Source organism: Nipponia nippon, unplaced genomic scaffold, assembly GCF_047370975.1.
Source record: "Nipponia nippon isolate SJK-2023a ecotype South Korea unplaced genomic scaffold, ASM4737097v1 scaffold_21, whole genome shotgun sequence".
Lineage (NCBI taxonomy): Eukaryota > Metazoa > Chordata > Aves > Pelecaniformes > Threskiornithidae > Nipponia > Nipponia nippon.
Window position 1 is genome coordinate 5,824,957 of NW_028262338.1, and position 26,353 is coordinate 5,851,309.

Sequence of the window (26,353 nt, forward strand, 5' to 3'; positions counted from 1 at the left end):
AACAATCCTCCCAGCCTCCCCAAAACTGCACAGAAACCACAGTTGAAACACTCCTTGCAAAAATACTGATTAAATGAATTATATTCACATATTTTTTCATGCAGTTGTGACAGCAGTTCAGGAAAAAAACCCAGACATTCTCAATATTCAATCCAGTTCAAGTACACATTTTAACACCTATATTCTAAGACCTACTTCAAAAATATTAACTTTATATGTATATTTTCTCCTTTATGTTACTAACTGTAGTAATTTCAAGTTAAATCAGAATTAAACTTGAAACATGAAAAACCGTGTCTTATTCACATTAGCATGAAACCGACGGGGATTCATTCTTTGAATATCAAAGAAGTATTCTTCATGAGAAGTCTGTCTTTAAAAAATAACTTGTGGACAGACATCACGAAGAGCTGCAGAATTATCAGCTATTATCTTTAGGGGCAATTTACTGAGAAGGTTAAAAAGGCACCCATTTGCTATGGAAGCATTTGAAGAGTTATATCCATTAAACATACGTGGAAGCACTGCTACTGAGAGTGCTATCTGCGTCGAGCACCCTGTTTGCTATTTCTTTTTCTCCCAGTGTTACTTTTTACTCCACTTTAATGATAAAAGAATTAGTCATTTTCATCTAAATGAATTCCACCCTAAGCAAGTAAGCAAACCCAGGGACAGTAACAGATAGACTGCATATGAAACCTAGACACACAGAGAGCATGAAAGAAAATGTGCAATTCACTCCTAAATACTCTGTAGGAATCTTCTACATTTATTTAGAAAGAGCACCAACACGTAAGCAATGATTTTCCAAAAGGAAACATTGAGACAGCTGGTGCCAAGGGCAATTTTACCTTTCAGTGAAGGGTGAAGTGGGAAGAAGCAACAAAAAAAAATCCCTTTCATATTTGAAATGGCTAGATGATCAGCAGAGGAGACATCAGGTAACTGAAGTTTCTGGTGGTCTTATCTCAAACCAACTTAATTCTTTTTCTTGCGGTCATAAGCTTTCGGGCACTCCTACCGAATGAGGGCATCTTGCAAAGAACCATACTGATGACCGTATTATTTCTCCAAGTGACAAAGTGTTTCCTCACTGCCTGATTTGCAGCTATCATGAAAGAATTTACACCATCTCCTGTTTCCAAGAAAAGGCCTCCTATTCCAACAATTCAACGAGAAGAGAGTCAGAGGCTAACCTAAGGAACTGCACGTGCAAGTTCACATGAAATGCATGTCCACAGATTTCATATACCTGTTCTAATTATATTTATAGAAGATGACACTGGCAGTAAGATTTCAAGTATTTAGCTACTCTTCTTTTATAGGATCAGTATTTGTTTCACCTGGAATAAACTCAACACCTAGTAGGAATAACCACCTACTTACTTTAGCAGCCAGCATCAGGCAGAAGACACTGCCTATGGAGAAGCAGACATCCATTGTGGCAGCCTGCGATGCCTCCCTGCTTGCACAGCAAGACACCACTTACTTTTGTAAGGCTCTTCCCTGCAACAACAATACCTGTCATTTTTGTAATGCTGTCCCTGACCACAACTGATGAGAGCCTTCCCTTTTGAGGTCCTCCTGCAGATACCTTTCCTCCTCCTCCATCCACAAAACTTACAGTAGGATGAATAGACAATGGTGCCTGTCTTCACTAAAACTCAGACTCTCCCCTCCCAGCCTTCCCAAAACCATCTTTTTTTTTACTTGCCTACAGCAACCTCATCCCTGAGGAGCTCTGATAACCAGCTCCACTTTCAGCACACAATGGATACAAAGAATGTGCACTTACTGAGGAATCAGGAATGTTTTAATGTTTGTATTGTGGACTACTCTGCGCATCTAACTTGAATGCAGATGGCTTCCGCTATTGCTTTAGCACAACCTAAGGGGGAAATTAGAGTATGGCCTGCTATCTAAAACTCCCAGGGAAATGGCATTTGGGCAGCCTGCCCATCTGTCTGATATGCTGGCCAGTTAAAAGGATTACAGCCATAGCTTACTGCTCGCTGCTCCACCCAGCTCATCAGTTCTTCCATGGAGGAAGTTCTCAGTGTTCTTGGCCCTCATACAGGCTCCAGATGGTTCTTTGGTAAAGCTTCTCAAAACCATTTTTGCCACCTACATGTGCCAGCTTCTCAAAACCATTTTTGCCACCTACATGTGCCAGAAGCAGTCTCATGCAGAATTATTATTTTCAGGGCTGGAGAGAGACAAAGAAAAAGAAAGCATCTGGGAGAGTACAAACGTGGTTAAAGGTTGTAGCATAATCTTCTTTATTTTATATACAATCTTATATAATATGTACGATTATATAATCTTCTTTAGTTTTTCCTTCTCTAATTCAAAGTTTGGCTGGTCCTTGGAGTAAAATTCAAGTCAAAGGCTTTATTTTCTTTTTCTTGCTGTACACATGCTATAGTCAGAGAGCATTACAAGCAACAAGAGAATATGCCCTCCCCTGCAAAAAACCAAAAACAAAACAAAAAACCAACCAATCAAACAAAAAAACAAAAAAAAAAAAAAGAAGAAAAACCATAAGATCCATACTCTGCAGAAGCGTCCAAGAAAATCTATTGTGTGGCTTCAGCGTGCAAGTACACTGAAAGAAGAGCTTGGTACTAAAATGTGTAAAATGACTGACATTGCTATTTATTTCATTGTAGAAGGTAATCAAATTGGTAAAACACTAGTAGCCCTTTAGTAAATCCACACTATTAATGATTACCTTCTCATGCTTGACATGTTTGCTTGTGGATTTCAAGTCTACAATCATGACCTTTCCAGGGACTGAGATTAGGCTGGCCATCACGTACGAAAGGCATAAAATTAGCTTTTTATCAGTCTGGCTGCACGTCTCCTCCTCAACCCAAGATGGTACACACACAGGTCTGGAATTGGACTCTGCTTGTGAAGAGCAAGGCAAAACTGGCAGCAGGTACGTAATCTTCTTCCATAGTGTCCATCGTTAAGTTTTCTCCCCATCCATCAGTGGACCCATGAATGGCTAGAAATTCCTTTTGCAATGGGCATACATTCCTGTAAGACCCCTCCTTGTCACTCTTGCTAGCCCTTGCTAGTTCAGCTCCAGTTAAGCGTAAACCTTTCCAATATTGCCTATCTGAACTTTCCCCTGCCCAATGCTGTTAATCTCCATGTGATGAGCAGTTCACACTATCAAGAAATAAGTTTCATTTTTTGCACTAGTTTTCAAGCACGTATGCAGATCCATCCGTGTGCAGTTAGCTCTAAATGACAGTCGCTCAAGACTATGGTAGTAGCAAAGGTCCTTCCCTCTCAACACTGCAAAGGTAAGTCTGTTTCTCTTGGTTTAGAGAGGCCAGTTCACATCCTGATCCTGCAGTCCTAGCTCATTTATTTCTACATCTCACATGTGCCAATTTCTTGTGATTTAGGAATGCACTCTTGGCTGTACAGGCAAAGATTACAGATCAGTAAGCCCTTTTGAAACCAAATAACAGGTTTAAATTGGGCTATAAAATGTACAAAAAATATACAGTAATTTGAGAAAGAGCATCACTATAAAACATCAGCATCACTATAAAAAATAAATAGAGAGAGAGCATCACTATACAACAAAGTCCATATTTTGAATTAATTATACTATTTCATATTGTAGATTGATGTACAGAAATATATATTTGTATATTTATATATATACATATATATATTTGTGTATATATATATATTTGTGTATATATATATATATATATATATATATATTTAGTCCTCTGTCTTCAAGGCAAACTCTTCACCAACTTGCTTTGAAGTTGCAAATTAATAAAACATTAGGTGCAAAACAATCCACACATTGATACTAAGTATCTCCTAAATAAACCAGAAATAGTCAAGCTCACTCTTGTCTCTGTCACACAGAAAATCACACAGTAAATGCACTATAAGAGCTGATAGATTATAGCTCACCTAACTAGCAGAGGTTAACTAGATAGCTATATTTCAATTAAAGAAAAAAGCCAACTGTTGCATGTCTTATTATCATACTAAAACATCTTGGCAACAATTAATAGCTACCCAATTCATAGAAATTGCTTTCATTATTTTTGAAGCAGCTACTTTCTTTGAATGTAATGACTAAGAGAAAAGAAACAGATGTTTCTGTTGCTAAGGAGATTGAATAAAAAAATATGAGATAAAGCAAATATTTAGAATATTTTTTTAAAAAGGAAAATTCCTTCCACTTGGATTTAACCACTTGCTTTATAATCAGCAGCACAGCCAGCTATCACATAACAAAACACCAGTGTGTTTCTTTTTTTGCATTGTGATTGTTCTACTGCAATATATTCTGCATATTTATTCTGGGACAACATAGCATAACAAATGAAGATGCCTAGACACATGCACTAGCATCTCTGTGTCTTGAGTAGCTGCAGATGCTCATTGTCAAAAGCGGATATCTGCATAATAAGCTAGATTTCTGCTAAAGTGAGGGAAACTTCAACTGCCCATGAAATGTGCCACATTACAGTTATGACAAAGCTAGTATTAAAAAATAAGACGACGCAATCTTGTAAAACAAAAAATATCTCTAGCAGTAGGCAGATTGTTTTAACGTACATGTTCACATTACTGTAATTAACCTCGTGTTGTACAAGCACAGACCAGATTGCCAGGGGCTGGAAAAAGCTAAGTCAGTAAAGACCTGTATGAAGTAACGATGCTTCTACTGCACATACTCAAAAAGGCAAGATTATACCCATCTACCAGTAAAACAGGTGAGCAGGTGCTAAGTTACAAAAAATAAAATAAAAATCCAGTTCCATTGAGTTTATTATATCAAAAATATAATTTTAAATTATTCTGCTGAAAACCATACTTTGAAAGTTAGGTATATTTTGGTTTTCTATAGGAGATCATGTAAGACAATGGTAGTCATGCTGGTTTTCCACTTCATGTCACTGCAGACATACTAACGTTATGAGAAATGTTTATGTAAATGACAAACTTGTATAAGGCACAGTGAAATGGAGAATAAATAATAGCTTGAAGACAACTAGCAAACCACAACCTTGCCTGCATACAACTTCAAATTTAAAAGAATAAAAGTGTAGAACAAAAATTATTTGTGCTATGAATCATTTTGCCTCATATACCTACTGGAGTTGCAACACTGCTTCAGTGCAGCATAATCTTGTCACTCTCCAATGCCCTACTGACATGTTTTTCTACTGCATTATTAGCACCCTTGGAGGACTCCCTATTACTCAAAACTGATTTATTCTTGCAAGGGATCTTGCTCACTCTAATATCTCCTTTCCTGCAGTCAATAGCAGACATCTCCAGGATGACATCTGAACCTGTTTTCAGGCTTATTGTAACTGATTCATGTCCCAGCTTCAGTGGCAAATATATAGAGCTGTCAGCTGGAGTACTGATGGTGGTAGCTCTTCCCGATACCAAAATGTCTGTAAGCGCTGAACATTTTGATTTCTCACTGTGATGGCAGTTTAGCTCTATCTGCTTCTTCTGTTTTCTTTCTGTAACACCAGATTTTTGAAGATCCTATCCAAGCAGATATAGCTTGCCGACTAAAAGTTAACTTGTGATTTGATTTCAAACTGATTCAGAACTGGAGTGGATTTTATAACAGGCATTCAAAGCCTAATCAACCAGTTTCTACCTGCTACTTCTATAAACACAAACAGTGCAATGAAAAGCAAAGGAAAAACTTGGAAGAAAACGTCTATTTTCACAAGATCCCCTTCTCGTAAAGATTTTTTTCTTTTCTTTTTATTTATATGCACAAAAATAAGCTGTTCATGAGGGCAAAGGCACCAGCCTGGACTGGACTGAATGGAACTGAAATGCAGGTTTATCCATTCATTCCTCACGTGTGTGCTGTATTCCACCAAAAACATTTATCAGACACCTACACAGTCACACTACCTCAAGAAGCTCCAGTCACAAAGTAATTACAAACAGAGGGTTCCTTCCAAGAAGGATGCTGACTGTGAACCTTTTCCTTTTCACGAGGTAGCTCTGCAATAGTTCAGCTCAGGATTCATCATCGAACATGAAGGGCTACATCATTCTCAAGACAGAATTTCTTTTGAAATCACACCAAGTTTCCAGTAAGACTTCAGAATCAGTTCCACAAAAATCTAGAATTGCCAGTACTGAGCTTTCAGTCCAGGAAAGAATGGATAAAACCATATATAAAGGACAAATTACCAAGAGCACCACAGCTAGGATTTTACATTTTCCTTCATGTCGGATACCCTTATTCAGTGCTTGCAGCAGGTTACAGGGAAGTATTTCATAGAGCATCATCTGTGATGAGCTATAACTCTTTGCTCTGGGCTCTCCAAGGACAGCCACAGAACGCCATTTCAGAGTTTCTAGTCAAGATCTGTCCATTTCAGCCTCCCTTTAAGAAGTAGTCTTAATAATAATATTTCCCTCAAGCTTGCAGTCTAGGTCAGCCTGAATATCTACAGCATTTTCCCCCCCTGACCCTTTCACCCACAGTCCCATATTCCCATAGAAGCACAAATATGAGTTTTCTTTTTGAAATTATCACATATATTAAAACCTGCCCTTAGTTAGAAAAATCAAAGGTCAAAACTCAAATGTGTTTTGTTCCCCCCCCACCAAGACTTCTTTATACAAAAGCTCATATCCCACTTAAGTATATGAAAAATATGTGAGTTATACAACTTCATGGCAGAGAATGCAGATTATTGTTAATAAAATCTGTACCTAACTCCAAGAGAATCCTTGTAAAATACCAAATACTATCAGCATCTATTTATCAACACTCACCTTTGTATGCAGGACTTGAGAAGTGACAGCGTTTCATTTATTTCCTCAAATCAAACCTTGGGTCTTAAGAAGTGCTCCTAAATAAATTTCTCTCCCAACAAGTATTTTTGCAGGGCTAAGGCCAATGCGTGGGCATATGTCCTGACAAATTTAAAGACGCTCCTAAAACTAAATAGTTTAAACCCCATTAATATTCTACTAAACTCCATAACAAAGACAGAAATGTAAAGAAACAGTGTCTCTTCTTCGTTAAAGTATGTTTTAGTAAAACAAGTCATTGGTGATATGGCATAATTTACAAAAGCACGGGTAACATCTTAATTCTATTTCTGTAATCATCATTCATATTACAACGATCCATTTTAATTGAATATACACCCTTGCTCTTTCATCATGCTGAACTATTGCTGATAATTCCAGGAAACGTCCATTCTACTGTATTAATTTAAAAAAAAAATCAAAACAGTTTTCTGATGCGTTGTTTCTTATTTGGGATACAGATTTTAGGCGAGGGGTGAGGAATGGAAGAAAAACACTATAGCAATACCGATTTATTGGTTAGTTTATAATTTAGAGTAATTTACTCTAAGTAAGTTTTATGCCTACACAGGATGGTATTCTGCCTTTGCTGCCAAAATATTTACGCAGGAGAAAAATCAATAGCAGAAGTTACACTGGTTTTGTGGTTCCATTTCTGAGTGCAACTATTTTATTTATCAAGTTTGGATTGTGAGTTTGCTGCTTAGGAAATAAAAGATACAACTATTCAAAAACACAAGTCTACAAAAAAAAAAATCAATGGAAAGGAAATAATTTGCTTTAGGGAAGGATAAGAGCATACTTAAAAATGAAATTGTTTACAAGACTACATATTTAGAGATTATAGACTTTTTTCTCACATCTATTGACTACTGTTTCAGCAAAACGGTATGTTGTATCTTTAAAAGGTACGAAGAAGTGAATTTATGAAATCTCATGGAAGTGAATCCATTCAATGGAAGTGGAGTTTGGGGTTTTGCGGGACAGGTTTTTTTTTGGTGGCTGTGTTTTGGTTTAGGTTTTTTTGGGGGACAGGAGGGATGAGGGGGTGGCTGTGAGCACAGAACTACACTAAGAAAGGGGAAAGGGGCCAGAAAATTAAAAAATTATGAAAAGCAATAAGCACAAGCACACTAGAAATTCCTGTTCGCTCTCACTGAAGGTACCCCTCAGGAGCTGGCCGAAACATACTACAGGATACAAAGGTATGTGTGACAGGCAGAAGTAGCCCTGAATTTGGCAGTAACCATGCAAACAAGTCTTTGATCTATAGGCTCCAAAACAGAGCATTAGTGTTGGTGATGGATGCTGTCACTTAGAAGATCCATGAATATTTCACATTAGTTTGTATATTTCTGTTCCCTTTAAAAATCATTGGAAACTAACAAATCAAACATGGTAGAGAAGCATGTAAGCAAGCCTGATAGTAAAAAGACGGCTACTTCAGCAATTTTCTCAAGTAGTTTTCATTATTTCGTTCATTATACCAATGTCAGTTTACAGAAGGTTTTCAAACCATACAGAATATGCTCTTTTATACAGAGAGGCAGCCCTAAAAGTGCAAAAAAATTTGCATTCTCCAGACCCAGGACTAAGAGGAGCACTGAAGATGGCAGTGATTGAGAGGCTGTTTTCTTCCCACTCCCGCAGATGGAAATTTACAGTCAAGATGCGTAAAGCTAAGAAACTGAACCCTCCTTGAGGATAAGTCCAGGAGGGTTTTGTTCAATAAGTTAAACTTGTTTTTTTTCTTTAAGGTAGTTACTTTCTAAAGGCTTTGATCCACCATGATGGGATGATAGCAGCCTTTGTTGAAAAGAAATCAAATAAAACACCAAAACAAAAAGCAAACCTAACAAATACGCTGAAACATTGATGTCACAGCAATGGCCTCTGAATAACACAGAAGATGTTGGAGAAGGACACAATGGAGGGAAATGAGTCTTGATATTTGTTTGGGAACTGAAGCAGAGTCAGTCAGTTGTATAAAGAAGAACAAATCAAAAGGCAGAAACAGACAGTGCTCAGAGGCTGGGCAAACAACACAAAAGGGAAGTAATTGAGAAGTTCCCAGCACTTCTTCATCACACCAGCAAATCCACAGGAACACAAATTTAATGAGGGAAATAAAGAACGGACAGTACCGGTTCAACACTGCAAAGTCAACAGCAGAGCCTACGACAGGCTGAAAACAAGAGACGTCACCGGCACCCGGGACAGAACCCAGGACAAATTCCCAACCCCAAACCCGCAGCTAAGGAAAATTCATTGTGGCATGTAAAGACAGAACATCTCCCAAAAGCCCAAAGCCCCCCAAATAAAACCCCAAATCAGCTGAAGCAATATACTGCATGCAATCTTCCTGTGGTACTTATGTTCTTCCCCTGTCCTAGGGGTCTGTGAGGACTCCCCTCTAAGCTGGAGGACTTGGTGGAAATCCTCTTAAGCAACTGCTTCACTGCTAGTGAAGGAAGGCTCTGCTCCTCACGAACATCACAGCATTAAGCTCTCTCGCCTTAGTATGTGTCTCAACTCAAATCAAACCCATAGCAAACTGCCAAAGCAATATGATGGGGAGCAGTAGGAAGGAACTTTTTTCCTCAGTACCTGAAAATCCTTCCTGGCCTCAATATTTTCCAGAGCAATGTAAAAAAGCAATATACAGGATCTAGCCGCCATTTTGAAAGGTTTAAATGGACACATTCTCAACCTCAATTACTGCAGGGAATTATGAATGCGATTCACATTCAGCTTTGGTCCTGACCCTCTGTCTGACCTTGGGAGATCACTCGGTGTTATTCAGGTTCCCTCATAAAAAATAGACAGCAAAACCAAACAAACCAAAACTACTGCAGGGGATTCTGAGATTGAGCTATCAGGTATTTTGAAATTTTCACTGAGGACCTAATTCTGCAACCTTTTCCTGACAAACTGCAGTTGGGATACAGAGCAAAAGTGAGAGCTTCTGGACCAATATCTTTTATCACTTAATGTTTGTTCTCCAGGAATTTGGTATGAGAAGCACTTGTCAATCTGTTCTTTAACTATTTGAAGATGGGCTATGAAGATGCCTTAAAACAACTACATCAACTTTTACATAGAGGATATAAATACATTTATAATAGTAAAAACAATTTTCAGGAATCACCTATTTCATTTTTCTCGTTACAGACAATTGGCAGAAAACTGTCGTGGCACTCAGCTTAGTAAAAAAATAATAAAAGTAAATAAATAAATAACTCCACAATCCCACCAGATTTTCTTTCCCAGGATGAAGAATTACGTATACTGAAGCATTTCTGGTTTTCTCATTTTAATTTTCTTATATTGCATAAATTTTGAAAATTCAAAGATTCAGGCACTTACAATAATTTACTTCATAAGTAGGGAGCACAGATCTTAATGGTCTAAAAACTGAAGAAATACAGAGTCATGGAGTCAGAAAGTAACCTTTTAGGAGAAAACATATGATGACAACCAACTGACCCATTGCAAACAATGCAGAAAAATGTGTTGGTTTTTCACTGTGAGTGAAAGAATTCACTTGGAATTTGGTGCTTGCCATAACTAAAAACCACAATTTTGCCATGCTTTGAAAGACATGTGATACAGTTTAAAATGTTATATTAAACCAACTCCAATTAAAGGATTTATTTTACAAAGGGCACAATCTCGAAGTAGTTTCTTAAGAAATATTGCCACTGAATTAAATGGCTTGAATAAGAATTCTCCTGTGTATCACAAAAAAATTGTATTCGCTAAAATTAAAATCCACAACAGCATAAAAAGTTCAAATTTTAAATTTTTATGGGAATCTATCAACTGAAAGTTGTATTTCCTTTACTCCTGAGCTACTCCTAAGCAAGACAGGCTACTTCCTCTGCGGGACACATTGGGGTAAGTGTGTTACTGTATGTAATTACATGAATTCCCAGACTGTATGTAAAACATTAATTAAATTATAGGGTGCCTTGTGAGCATTCTGTCCAGCAGTTAAGAGACATCGCAAAAGAACAGATAATGTGAAAGGTTGTTTTCTTTGTTTATCTTTTCTTTGCACAGCATATATTATAGGATATGCAGATTTACAACTTTAAGACATGCAGCCATTCATATAGACTAAATAGTTTTTGTTGTGTTAAGAATCTGAATAAAAGGCCCACTTGAGTGAAGAAAAATTTCTTTTGATGCCAGGAGCAATAAATTCCTAACATCCTCATTTGATCCTGCATTTGTCAGGATAGGCAACTCCAGCAAATGAAAATCCAGGTAGGTAGGAAAAAGGCATATTTCTTTTGGTGAAGCATTCTGAAGTAATTCAGTTGGGCTGGAAAAGACTGAAGTAGATTCTGTAAAGGAAGTGCTGAGACAAATTGCTTTCCTCTACAAAACCACTTTCCTGCAGAGATCTTTCTAGGCATTTTTCAAGCATAGATGGAAGCACTTCGGTCGACAATATAAACACATCTCAGAGCAAAACAACATACAACACTGAAGTTGTGACTACTCACCGAAAGGGGAGGTCGGCAGTGCTCTGTTTTGCAGTCGTTACAGGTCGTGTCTTTAGCTCATCAGGTGAGAGAGAATTCTTAACGCACCGGGCAATGAAAAGCAAGAAGGATCTGTCAGGAAGAAAAAAAGTATAACTTTCAGAAAAAATGAACTTAAAACACTAGTAATAAGCAAAGACTTTAAAAAAAAAAGTATTTTGGTACTTATCTCTCTCAGCTTTTAACTACCAAAAGGGCAACACAATCTACCCACTGTAGGATGTAAAAAATAATCTTCTAGATGCATCTTTCCTTATGCCTCTCATTTTCCCTCCTCCCTGCCCCAAATGTAGACACCCAAGCAATGAGATTGCTCAGTCGTTTAATTTTTACACTGCTAAAACTAGCAGATAGGAATGGACCATGTCCTCTCTACTCAATTCCCAAAGAAAGAAAAGACAGGATAATCTTGGATAGCATTCCTCAAAACTTCTAGATCAAGACATTTTTTCCTCCAGGTATCTTCACTACAAAAAGTTTCACTTAAGCATTCTTAGATGTGCTTCCTCTGTCAATTTGTTCTTTTTTTCCTCAGTATGCAATACTTTATACTACCTGTTGGTTCCCACTTTTTCTTCAGAATTTTCATTAGCCTCAAAAGTATTTTTGGAAAAGAAAAATTACTTAACATGTCCACAGCCTCAGCAATTGATTTATTTTTCACCTCATCAATGAAATGATCCAGGTAGAGCCACAATTACTTGTAAGATGACTCGGAAAAAACATAGTGGAAAAAACATAGGTTTCACCTTGCATTATGGAATTGAACACTAAGAAATAACAGTGAAGAAGTGATTGGTCATGCTGCCAAAGAAATTCGAACAGTTGATACCCACCCACTCAAAAAACACAAAACCACCACAGGCTGGAGGTGGGAACAGACAAGCAAACCATCAACGCTAGAGCCAAATATTTCATAAGTACATACAAAAACCTATAAAGACAAGCTAATGCTTTCCACTGTTACGCATGCAACTTTTCAGCAATTTTCTTTTAACATTGAGAGTATTTAACACTGCCAGCTTTATCTACTGCTTTCACTGAATTTAAATTAATGGTACTTATTTTTGGTTAAAAAAGAAGCTTGATGTACTAGCACTACTTAACTGCTGAGGTCTATCTCCCTGGAAATGAATAGGCATAATTGTATTTCAGGCCAACAGCTTTCCATAAAGCATCAATTATTTAAATAAGACAAAGAATTCGATACACATTGTACATTAGTATCATGTAAAATCTTTAAGGCCAGAATCATGGCATAAGATCTTCTAAGAATACAAATCAATGTGAAAAAAACCCAGTGCTTTTAATTTGTAAATGCGAAAGCTGAAATATAGATAACCTCACTAATTAGGGGTTGGACTGCAGTCTTTACTTTCATAATCTCCTTATTTTCACTATTATGCTTACTTTCTTTTGTGCAATCCTATCAACCTATGCCTCAATGCAAATTACACTTCTATTACATACCTCCCGCTTTGGTAATTCTGCGCCATTTACAGTATTTGCTTATAATTGCTAATTCTTTTATACCTTCCCTGTTTGTGTATCACTACTGCAGGAACTGCTGAATTTGGAACAGAAACATTCATAAGAGCAGCATCAGGTTACATGGAGATACAAACACTGATAATCTACCAAGAAAAAGAACAATAATTTGTGAGAGCTAAAATCTGCCTCAAGTCAGACTCATGCAAAAACTGGCAACCTGATGTGGAGGATCATCTTTTAATCCTCAAGACAGACCACCTCAGACAGGCTTTTACAACTGATTATGGGGAGCTGTCGACTAACAGAAAGACCCATGTGGCCACTCCCAGCTGAAGCTGAGAAGTATTTTGACTTTGAAAGCCAAAATCATGGGAGCACACAGCCCTCCTGCTCAGCCCTGAGGCACAGCATGCTGCCCTGCTCGCCCGGGAGGGAAGGGTCCTGCTGAGCCAGGCCCTTCCCAGGCGGTGCCCATCGCCCACTGATCCCCTCGCCCACCGCACCCACTGCCCGCAGCCCAGCCACGCACCCTGCCTCTGCTGTGACTCTCGCTGTGCTGCTGGTATCACCTCTTCTCACGTAGCAGTTTGTGGGGAAGAGACAAAAGATGATGCAAAAATTACTTTAAAAGAAGACTAAAGTAAGCAGAGTTTTTCAAACCCATAGGAGATTTAAAAGCACTTGATTTTCTTTCTCCTCTGACACTGTAAAAAAAATGCAGTAGTGCTACAATTACTGTTTTCAGTGTCTCCTTTGGCCTGTTTTACACATGGGAGGTCCAAAGAAAGACGAAACAATCTACCTATAACTGAATTAAAAAAAAAAAAAAATCCTAAATCCATGTAGTAAATTAATTAAGTAACACAAATAAAAACAAGTTTCATGCTTCATTACAGGGTTTTTTAGTAAGCTACTTGTTACCGAGACTGGCTAAAAATGCAATCTGACAAGTTGAAATGTCTCTCTAAATTCGAACAAATGATTTTTTACCTTGGTGTGCCTTTCTGCAAGAGGGCAGGTGAGAAATATTTGTATACATCTACCAGTGTTTACAAATAAGCAAAACCCAGCAAGAAAAGGGGCAAAAATAGATGGGATGGAGCTGTTCCTTTCAGACTCCGTTTACAATAACAAATAACACCAGATTCTTTAAAAATAATTTTGGCAGATACTACACAACCAGCATAAAAAGAGAGTACACTGTTTCTCAAAAGAGAAGGCGCATCCCATGCACTGGCCTGTCACTCACACCAAGCATTTCTGGAGTCGGAGAGACTCTGTCTCTCTTCTAATTTATCAGCATCGAATGATGAGAGATGATTATTTTCCAAGTAGCAGGAGGAACAGGGGAATACCTTTCTAGTATGTGGAAAAGCATCCATTTGCTTCACAGCCATACTCCAAGGTTATGACAAAATTGTCATCAAACGGTCAATTAATCAGTGAAGAAGATAAATGAGAATTAAGTTTGTATTGAAAATGAAGTAAAAAAGAGTAATTTTGCCAGTTAGATCCTTGTTAGCTGTAGGGGGTGCCGGTGCCTAGGCGCCGGCAGCGGGGCTGCAGGGCCCTCTGTGAGGTGAGGAGAGGCCGGGCGCGGGCGGCTCCAGCCGGTTCCAGCCGGCTCCACAGCAGCCCCACCACACCACGCTCCACTGCAGCGGGGGCCGCGCGTTTCCATAATCCTTCCCTATGGTAGCAAAAATGAGGCAGGCGTAAAGATTAAAAAATTCCAGCGGGTGCCTATTTGTACAAATACTTACCGCACTTAGGCCACAGTCTATGTGGCCATTCAAATTCCAGCTAATACCAACAGCGCTAGTAACCACAGCAACAATGCGCCTAATAAGAGTACAAAGAGGGTTAATTAAATGTAACGAAAGGTTGTAAATTACTTTGAGTGCCGCTGGAGTAATTGATATAAAAATCCATAAATTTACTATATGCTGCAAGATCTGGTCCTTATAGAGCAATCTGCCAATACGATTGAGATGGTATCTAGAAGCAGTCAGACACTTAAAAACTTTGAGAGGGGATTTGGCACACTTCATGCCGTTGCATGTCTTGCCCTTGTTAATGATTAATTAATGAGTTGTGTTTCTTAGATGAAGGTTATAGATTACACACGCGGTAACGAGAGAAATGGAATACCACAGCTGCAAGCATATAAAAGCCAGGGAACTGCAAAATCTGCATAACACAGACAATTTGTATTTGGTCCTCGTCGGTACACACTTTATATTGTAGTCTAGTATATTTTTTTTTTTAACTTTTTTTTTTCAGTCACTAGATCATCTAGCGCAAGGCACTCACCCACGGGGCGTCGCTGAAACCTTTTCCTGCTCGTTTTTGACACCGCAGCCGCAGGCCGGGCCCCTGCCTCAGCACCCTGGCGCCGCCCGGCACGAACCACCCCACCTTCACCGCACCCGGGAGGCCGCCATTCCCACTGAATGGCCGAGATCTCGGCACGGGAAGATTGAAGATGAAGTGTTCGCTAACACCATGTGCCCAATGTTCATAGCACTCAGCATTATACAGCACTTTGTGCGCTACAGGACAGCTCGGAGTGCCTTCAGCTGTAAGCTGAGAATGATAAACATTTTTATAAATTAAGGTATCCAGTAAATAAAGAACAAGTAAGCATTTACTGGCTATGCCATGGTCTGTTTAATACCGGTATCTATCACCATAAAGAAGGCTATGGGACACAGAGATGCCAGTTCGCCCCTCTCCTCAGCACTGCAGCCACACGAATACATTAGTAGCTGCCATCATCCCTCTGTGCAGGCTGAGAGAGGCAATATTGCTACCAGAGGCAATTCTCCCCTTACCTCAGCAACTGGCTTCCTAGTTTTGCAACACCTCCCCTCCTTTGAGCCAGGACAGGAGCCGATGCGGTTACTCAACGGACCTGGCTGGGCACTTTACCAAAAGATTCCCGTTTCTTTTGTCTCGCCCTGCCACAGTTTTAGTCTCCATCAGTTCTTTGATCTGGCTCAGTGTATTACCATGTAATGCCAGCCCATGGGGCTGGGGGTTGTGCACGGGGCAGGAATGAGAATGTAGGGATGTCCTGATCAGGTGCTGACAACTGATGGTGGAACTGTAGTGTAAGGCAACACACAACTATTTACATTATGACTCCCCTTCTGTTTCATTGACTTCACCCCAGCAGAAAAAAAAAAAAAAAAAAAAAAAAAAAAAAAAAAAAAACAAAAAACAAAAACCACAAAAAAACCCCCAAAACAAACCCCACAAAAAACCCCACCAAACCAGTGATCTTACAAATGACGCCATACTTGGCTTCACAAGACTAATTTGTTCTTAGACAGCATCTGATCAAAATACTGCATAAAGGATGTGTCCTGAGGAAAAGATATCATCATGCAACATCACCCAAAGGCCAGGACAAATTCAAGTTAAAGATTTGGGCTATTCTTTGAGTCCCTTACTTTCCACACACACCCCCACAACCTTTTTTTCCTTTTTTTTTTTTTTTTTTAATGGAAGCTTGAATAATTGCACTCCAATATAGCCCATGTTTCAATAAAGACAGATTGATGCTTGCAGAGATTCTACTTTTAAGTAAAAACGATACACAGCATTTAAAAAATTAAGAAATCTAGTACTTTTCTGACAACTCAATTTGAATGTACAGGGCAAACTATATTCACTGTATAGCATTATCATCCTCAAGAAACTAATGCTTTATGAAATATCAAACATTCCAAGAAATCAAGGAATATCTAGAATTTGTATACGTTTGATATTTAACATGGATGCCAATTACTGAAAGTGGTATTGATAAAAACCTAATAACACCCTTGACAAATGACAGTAAAACTTTCAAGATATGCTTTTCTTCGTCCTGACATCAATACATATAGTAGAAATTATGTTTATGAGCTTTAGGCCAAACTTGAAAGAAAAAATATGATTTCTTCTTCTTATTAGCCAGCAAAAGATATGAGAGTGGTAGATTAGTAAATAGAAATTAACTGAATTTGGGATAATTAATAATAATAATAATAGCAGCAGCAGCTTTAAACAGCCATGAAATTATAAACTCCAGTTTTTCAATATATTACAGCTGTAGAACAAAAAAGAGAAATGAAATTACAAAAAAGAATAAATTACAGATTTATCCAGTAAGTTCTGTACCACTTCATAATTGACATCTTTACAAACTTCTAGCTTAAAAAATAAATCCTTTTTTCTAATAAATATTAGTAACAGTTGAAGACAACAGTTTAAATTGTCAAGAGAAATATTGACCAAAGTCAACAAGAACGGTGATGCAGTCCTTGATGGTAACAGAAAAGATCATGGCAAAAATCTAATAGCACTGCTTGCAAGAGGCAGAGAATGAAAATCGCAGATGAATCATAGCAGAATACAAAACACAATACACCAGAGAAGTAACTTTGCTCACATCTTCAGAGACTCAGCAACCTTAATCCAAATAAAAAGAAAAGCAGTAAAAATGAAAAATATACCAGCCTTTGTGACATATCTACTGAAATATGTATCCAGAAGAGCAGGGAGAAAGAATGCAGAAGCTGAAGTGAAGCAATATGGTCATCCAAAACACGAAGGAGACCGTGATTCCACAAATAAATTAAAAATGCTACAACAGAGTAACACTAAAAGTTGGTGCTTAACAAGCAGCAGCTGTAGTACCATCCCTGCAGGAAGAAGCCTCTTCTGGCATGCGAATCAGGAGAGCTGACACTAATAAAGCAAAATCATGCTCAGTGAAAAAAAAAAAAAAAAAAAAAAAAAAAATCATTCACCGCCACTGCTGGGTGTTTTATCCATGGTCTGTATCTGGTTACAAAACAGTGCTTTAGATAGATTAGAAACCCCTGGAGAACAAACTTCAAAGATTCTGTCCTGTTCCAGGCTATCATGAGTTCCTAAAACTGCAAGGAGAAGAACCTGAAAGAAAAAGACCCAAAAAACTCTAGAGGAGAAATTACTAAACCAAACATTTTCATGTGAATTTAAAAAGACAAATCTGAAAGAAAAGTTTATTAAATTTTTCAGGAACAGGTACAGTGTGTATTTAACACCTACAAATAATACTTCTTGTTTGCAAATAAAACAAAGCAAAGGACTGAAAAGTGTCAGGTAAACAGATAATATCTTTCAATAATTTGGAGAGTGAAGAACAGGCCAATTGTATAGAATTCATTAGTTTCTCAAGAGGAAGAAAAAGGAGTTGGAAGGAGAAAGCCGAGCGCCATGAAAGGCATGCTGGTGGCGTGCGGGAGACCAGCAAGAGACACATCCTGGGCTGCGCCCACCACAGCCTGTGACCCAGTAAAGCTTCAATCTGCATGACCAACGAGAAAACCACTACCTCTTGAGATTTAGTTTTGCTTTTTAAGTAGCTCAACTAAGCAAAACATTAATCAGAGTCACTGTAGAGTACAGACTAGAGCACAAACCTGAGCAATTACTAAAAGGTGCAAAGTATTAGTGTATATACATGCACACACAAACACACAACTAGCAGTCTGACTCAACCGAGTCAAAGGGATTCATTTAAATGATATAAACAGCCAAGTAGATAATAACCAGAGCAAATTAATCAGGAGCTTCACTTGTAAGCATGAAAATAAATATAGGACTGTATTTACCATTACTTTACACTGAGAGTTTCCAATTACAAAGGATAAAATAAAATGGAGAAAAGAATAAACCTTACAGTGAAAATGTCAGAATATCATTAACTTTCAGAACTACTGCAAATCATGGTAACCGGATTCAAACAGCAACAGACAGTTACTTAGGCGAAGCTGCAAACATCAGGGGAGGGGGAGAGGGCACAGAAGAGGTGGATAATCTTATTAGGCCAAACACAGCTCACCTAAGGATGAAAAGAACCAGGGCTACCAGAAAGCGAAGAGAACATCAGCACGAGAGGGAGAAGACCAGTCTCCATCAGCCATTTAGTGCCGCTAGGAGCAGCAGCTGGCACAGGGTTACGGCTGGTCAACACCTAAAATGGATTTGCAGCCTTGAATCATAACACACCCTGCAAATAAAGCCCTGGTCTTTCCTGCTTTACATCGCACCAGCTACTAATGCAGAGGTACTCGAAGCAGCTTCAAGCATTGAGAAATGTTCTTTTGGTGGGATGAAGGAAACTGCAACCACTCACAGCACCATCACCAGGCACCACTAGAAACACAAGTGTAATTTGGTCTGGATATAAGCAAAACTTAACATTCCAATAAATGAAGAACTATTCCAAGAGTATTTTATGAAAAATCAATAGTAATTGCAATTCCAAACACTGTCTTTGGATAAGAGTTATTATTTACATGCACACTGAGATAACCAGTATATTGTCTCTTTAAAAGGGATGAATAAAGTAACTCCAGGAGAGTGTCTCATTCAGAGGCATAAGTGTGTGCATGTGTATGTATAAATATATATATAATTTTTTTCAGAGGGATACACACACACACCCCCTCTATATATGAAGAGCAGCTAAACTGAGTTGCAGAAGGCACGTGCATTTGAAAGCCTGAATAAGAATGCCTCTGTCATTTACCTACTTGTGCACAGGTATGCATTCCTATAAACTGTCTAGACCACAACAACAAGAATAGCATGATTCACAGCTCTTCACATTAAACGGTCAAAATCCCAGTGTGCTTTGATCAGATCTGAAGAGAATGAGCAAACAGCAGCACCCACCTCCCCTTCCCCTGCCCGGGCAGTGAGGAGGAACGCTTCCCCTCCCAAAGCCACAGGGCAGCGCCTCCTCGGCCCACCCCAACAGCACTGACACCAGCAATACAGCAACAGCGTGTAACGCACTTAACATATCCCCCTTTGACAAAATCACACCGCTCGGAGGAAAGGACGCCACAGAGAAAGCTGCAAGGTGCGTTATCCCGACCTTCCTGACTCTTTCCATACAAGAGCCAGGGGACATCAAATAGAACTAGCAGTAGTCTGGTTCAAAACATTTTTTTTTTTTTCCTTTCTTCCCCCCTCCTGGAAAAAGGTGGTTCTTTACACAGCAAATGCACATTTGCTGGAGGATGCTGGGGAGGCCACAGGTTTACAAGGCTTTAAGCAAAGGCAAGAAAGATCCACAGAAGAGAACCCCACTGAGGTTTCCCAAGCAGCCGAAACCACATCCAGCTCAGGAAGTCCCAGGACCAAAAGGGCTGAAAGCCTGGGAAAGAGTAAGTGGCATTTCAATTATGATTGCCTCTTTTACTGTCCCCAGGTATCCACTTACAGCCATCGATCTGAACCAGTATGGCCTATATTCTATTTCTTGTTCCTTCTAGCGTCTCTCTACCTCCAGACAGAGACAGAAAAGAATTATTTGGCTTGATACCTACCAGCTCATCTTGATAATGCCTTTTGCACTGGCAACTGAAGACAAGAAGTTACATTTTCACCTTTCCCCAGACTATTAATCCAATCCTGGAATATTAAGTCAGTACATCAAACCCTATGTATGTACCCTTATTTATTTAGGCCCACAAGATGGTATGACTTAGAGACACAGAATCAAGTCACAGGAAAAAAAAAAAAAAATAGGCATTATGAGATGCTAATCCCTTTCAACAAAGAGCAGATTCAAAAACAACCCGCACAGTTCACAGTTGCTTTTTGTCTTTTCATGATTTTAGTAGATCCTCTTTCTTCAATTACAGATAGCAGACACTCCGTTTTACGAAGTGTCACAACCACTACACATTTTCAAGAACTGTTTCACCCGTAAATATATTCCCTACTGTATACAGTATTAGTCATCCATCAACAGCAAGGGCTGCTGAAGAGCAATGTAGCACCTTGATGCTGATACATTGCTGCTAATGAGCATAAACTGCACTTTGCACTAAGCTCTATTGCTAGGGAGTGTGGAAAACCAGAAGAAAATTTTCACTCCTCTATATTGATCTGTATTTAAGATACCTAAATATGGCCTAAAACTGCATTTATCCCCCCCCCCCAATGTGAGTTGTGTTCTAACAAAACTACTGTAATGAAATTGCCCCATCTCTAAGCATAGCACTGCTCTAATAGAACAGTGACATAAAACCACATGGTTGGTTAATTTGTGACACAAAATAAAAGGCCAACTGAGTGGCAAGCCAGAACTGTCATTTGAAATTAGGGCATACGACAACCCTAATGTGATTTGAAATGCAGATTTATATTAGGCCTCATTAAGCAGTTTAGAGAAATTCATACATCTTTTTATTGGATTTTTTTTTTAACCTAATTACCTTTACAGAATGATGTAAATAAATACATAAATAAAAATACAGTATTTCTAAACAATAAAATATTTTAATACTACATTTTTTCAAGTCCCATCATCTCTCAGCTATGAAAGTGAAAAAGGCAAGAGCCTTCACAGTTCATTAAATAAACCCAAACAACGAAACATGGATAAAAAAATCTGGCATACGTATTGGATGTTGCTTCCAAAATAATTCCGAAGTAAGCAGTACCAAATATTCAGAGAATTAAGAAGCGAGCTGCCAGTTGCCTTTTAGGTAAGGGTTATATTTATCATAAGACTGAAGCCAACTTACTTTTACAAATTGCAGTTTAAAGCCAGATTTGCCTTTTTTTATGTAGGTTGTTTATTATTTCTCGTCCTTGCCTTTTACAGTACCTGTCAACTCCTTAGCTTAGGGCTTGAGCCAGGACCTTGATACAACACAGCGATAAAACATGCGTACCTGTAAATGCTTATGGCTTATCAGTAGTCCCTTATTAACGGAAATCGTTTCATTTGTTCATTAGTCCCTAAAGAGCCACGTGTACATTCTTTGCCAGCATAGTATTCACTGACCATGGTTTATTCGTTTGCAAACAATTTCTGCTCAGCATATTTATTTGGTAACCATTACAGTCTGAAAATCTCAGAATTTTTTTTTTAAATGTATTTACTGAGATAAAAATTATTATTTTTTTTTTAATACACCTTTGGGAAAGTAACGCATAGAGAAACCAACTTTATATTCACCAGGAGATTTGGTGCTGTGAGGCTAAGCAAAAAGCCAACTTGCCAAGCACAATGTAATTCTTCTGCTCCCAGCTATTTCTGTTGCCAGTGCTCTGCGCTGAGCAAACAGGGGAATTTTAAAACTCGCGGACGTTTTCATTAAGTAAATATTGATAAAAAATACTGTGCACGCTTTCATTTTTACAAAACACAGAAAAGACTCAATGCAACAAACGAGCCTAAAGGCCTCAGTTGAGAATATTGGCATTCAGATACTGAATGCTGGATAGCACCTAAGTGAGCATAAATACACTTAGATAGGATTTTGAAGTATTAAAAGCTAAGACAGCGAATCTATACATAGCCACTGATGACAGTAGAGCTTACAAGGACACTGATTGCTCCTGGCTTTGCTAACTTAAAACAATAATAGGCAAGAAGTTTGAACAGTTTCCCCTTTACAATGAAAACGGTAATCTTAAATACCCGTTCATACACGGGCAGCTCAACTTTCAGGTAGCAAACTTCTGGAAAACGTAATTAGTATCTACATTTCAGAGTACAGAATTTCAAATGACCTTTTGAAAAATACTTCATTTATAAAGGAATACCACATAGTTGCACCTAAGTGTTCAGTAATCCAAAACAAATATTGCTGATGTAAAAAAAAAAAAAAGGTTATACAAAGTACAAAATTTTATAAACATAATGGCTAACCATTCATAACATAATGAAAGAATATACCAGCCTGGTACGTTATGTAGCTATGGCTAACAAATTCTGTCTGAGTGTCTGCTGGGTTTAAGTTTTTTAAATATTTTCTACAGTATCATGCTACTTGCAAAGAATCCTCAAGAAACCATCTTGAGGACAGACTGTCTTCCAACTTTCATTCTCACATAGTGATGCTCAGCTCTCAGATTTTTACACCTTTTCCTGCTTTTACCAGAAAAGCAAATGTTCCCATGTAGGCTATTATTCAGAACTGTTCTTTCTCAAGTAAGAATCTTTATTCTGTGACATTTACTCCTTAATACTATGGTGGTCAAATTATATTCAGGACACATTTGTGCATCACACGCACTTCTGTGTATCACAACGCGTGAGGAGAGGCTGAGCGAGCTGCGACTGTTCAGCCTGGACAAGAGGAGGCTCCGGGCAGATCTCACCCACGTGCACATATACCTGAAGGGAGGGCATAACTGAGAAGAGCCCACTGACAGGACAAGAAGCAATGGGCACAAACCAAGACACAGGACATGCCGGTTCAACGCTGCTTTCCAGTGCAGGTGGTCAAGGTTGCTCCGCAAGGCTGTGGTGTCTCCATCTGTGGAGATACTCCAAACCCAACTGGACACAGGCCTGAGCAACCTGCTCTGGTTGACCCTGCTAGAGCAGGGAGCCGGACTAGAACTCCAGAGGGACTCAGGAAGCAGGAGCAACTGGTAGGACTCCAGAAGTTCCTTCCAGCCTCATACATTCCAGTATTATTTACATCATTTGTATGCTGTAATTGTGCGATCTGCTATTTCTTATTTTTTGAAGCTAAAGATTTTCACAGTATTCATCTTCCTCTTTTCTTTTTGTTATGCTTAAAGACAATCATTTCATACTGTCCTCAAGTGCACTATCTAGAAGTTTACTAATGGAAGTTGCATACATGCCCTTAAAAATAAGGGGCTAAGCACTCCTTTCCTGATCTGTGCTTTCTTTCTATCCAGTTAATAATATCCTTACCAGGGTGGTAACCATTGCACTTGATTTGCAAAACAAGAGAGAGCAAGATAGGAGAAAGAGCAGAAGTTTAGCAAAAACAAACCGAAATTAGTCTAACAAAGACCAATCACTGGAACAAGGAGGAGGGAATGAAGACACACTTTTAATAACTGCTGATCCATTTCTATGGAATTTAACAGAGGGCAGTCATCTTGAAGATATTAAATTCCCCTGAGCTCTGAGAAACTGTCAGATAGTAAAACAAGAGACTCGAATTAGCACCACCTCTGAGAAGCGAAATCTGAGGCTAATAACTGTTTGCTAGCTGACCAGCTGCCACTCAGCGCCCGAGTCACCCGGGGCCAGGCAGAAGTGCTGCCGATGGCTACAGGGGGCAAGGGGAAGCTGCGGAAGGTATTGCAGGAACGTTTAAAGGATGGAGGAAAACAGGAACCGGCATTACCATAGGGGGAAAAAGGACAAGGGGAAGATCATAGGGAATATGAGCAGAGAGAAACTGGTAATCCTTCTGGTGGGAGGGTTGCTGAGGGGATCAGGGATGAAGGACAGAAATCTGCAGGCAGTGAAGCTTCATTAGTTCCACTAATCACAGAACAATTTGTTTACAGGAAAGTATTTTAGTTTGTTTGTTGTTTGCCGTACAAGGATGAACAGGTGTCTTAATATATTCTGTATGTGGAGTAACAGAGGAACAGCCAATACTGAGAGCACTCTGTTCAGGCTCAATTTATAAATGGAAAAGTGATTCTGCATTCAACAGGAAGGATAAAAACGGTATCCTGCTGTTCACAGTGGGAGACAGAATTTAAATATCCTGTAATATAATTTGGTACATCACCACATGTCAGGCTTGACTTTCCTAATTTACACCAGTAAGTTCTTACACAAGAATAAATCTTTTCAATTCAAGGCGGTAGCTTCTGATTTACACCAAGGCAAGTGGAAGAGCATGAGGCCCTTCTTATCTTAATAAAATTTGTCATCTACCGTTAAATACATTAATGGCAGATATAATCATATGTTTGTATTGTATTACAAGATAACAATATTGGCACTGGATTGAAAGGGGAAATAGATTACTATTTGGTGTTAAGTCATTTACACCATCATTCACAAAAATCAATTAACAGGTTGCACTGTTCTCCAATTTCAGTTGCTTTTTAATTAAAAGAATAAATCAAATCACAACTAAAAAGAAATCAGAAGCACCCTCTTTGGGGAAAAGAAGTTTTTAAAACATGGCTTTAACATATGCTATTATGTTCAATTTTAGATGATACAAGGTGACAACAAAGGTATAATTTCTTTCAGTAAAGTCACACCTTAAGCTACACGGGGAGCATTCTTTCTCCTGCAGTTCCCAAATTCTTCCATGGTACAATGGTGTTTGGCTGCAGATACGTAGTTTGTAGAAGACAATGCCAACAAAGCACCAATCACAATACAAACAGCCCTTGCCTAAATGGTTCTCATTAACATTTTTTAAAATATTCCATTTTTAAACAAAGATACCTGACTTAAAGGTATTTAGGCTACAGCTTTCAGCACCATTCTCATCCTCAAGCTGAAGTGGCCTCTGCTGGCCCCGTTCCTCACCAATACGGACACGACTCCAGATGCCTTTGCTCATACATTTTGCATGCAACTTTTTTTAAACATGAAATTTCACCAGAAGTGGGCATACAGACTCCTACAAAGACATGTAATTTAGCTGTTGAAAATTGTTCTTCTTTTTACATCAACAGGATCTGCATTATGGAAAATTATAAAGGGGGTTTAAACTTTGCACCAAGAATTGAAACTTTGTTGGCTTTGCTCAGGTGCTCTAATTCTGTGAATAGGTGCCAGGCAGACGAATGAACAAGAAACGACGGAACAGGTGGTCACACCAAGAGAGCAGGTAGCTACAAACACAAAATGGAAGATTAAATGTATAGGACAGAGACTGCAGAAGAGGTTCAGCACGGAGATTCAAGAAGAGAGCATACAAAATCCATCCATGCAGTAAACCATTAGGCAGCTACATCCTTCCCCTTCTCCATACTGCGAAGTGTAGTTGCTGAAGGCTTTATGCTGCTTTTGGCTGTCACAGCATTCAGAATGAGAAAGACAGAGGGGCTACACACAAATATACAGGGAAAAAGAAGATGTTAGAACAGGTTTTGGAAGGGAAAGTATATCCCAGATCAGTGGAGAAAGGTACAAAGAACACAAGTGACCTCAAATTCAGGTTCAAGATGGAAGTAGGAGAAAAGGACGTTACGCATCATTTGAAGGGAAATAAAAATTCTTAAAAAATCAATAAAGACTTTCCATTTGGCTAAATTAGATTTCTGCCCTGAACTCAACTAGGATGATCAAGTCAGATTTCTCCAGTCAGGAGATGGGTAGGTTATCCTTTATTTCTCCTTCTGAACCTTCTTTAAGTCTACAGGTGCCTATGTACTTGAGAGCTGCTTCCTTTGATTCTCTTAAGCTTTGCAGCAATCTAGTTCTTCAGAAGCTCAGCAAGGGTAACAGGAGACTTGTCTGTCTTTGAGGAAGGAGGACAGCTACAGCCAAAGAATATTAGTTATGTGAAGCAGCAATAAACTCCTGAGAGATACCTGCCTGGACCTACGAAAGACTAAATTACTCCCGAGCTCCTCCATCTTTTCCTGATCTTACCTTGCCATCTGGATCCTTCATGAGGAAAACAATGCAGAGAAGACATGTTTTCTTTCCCTTAAAGATTACA

The 26,353-nt window shown here is 38.8% G+C and overlaps 1 protein-coding gene across 2 annotated transcripts in view; it reads right to left on the bottom strand.

The window, feature by feature from the left end:
* Positions 1 to 26,353, bottom strand: part of TENM2 (teneurin transmembrane protein 2) — a 1,190,981-nt gene that overhangs the window by 612,477 nt on the left and 552,151 nt on the right. For both annotated transcript variants that reach the window (XM_087760050.1, XM_087760049.1), the window contains one exon: positions 11,358 to 11,468. The gene's annotated coding sequence lies outside the window, so the exon portion shown is untranslated. The remainder of the gene's footprint in view (positions 1 to 11,357; positions 11,469 to 26,353) is intronic.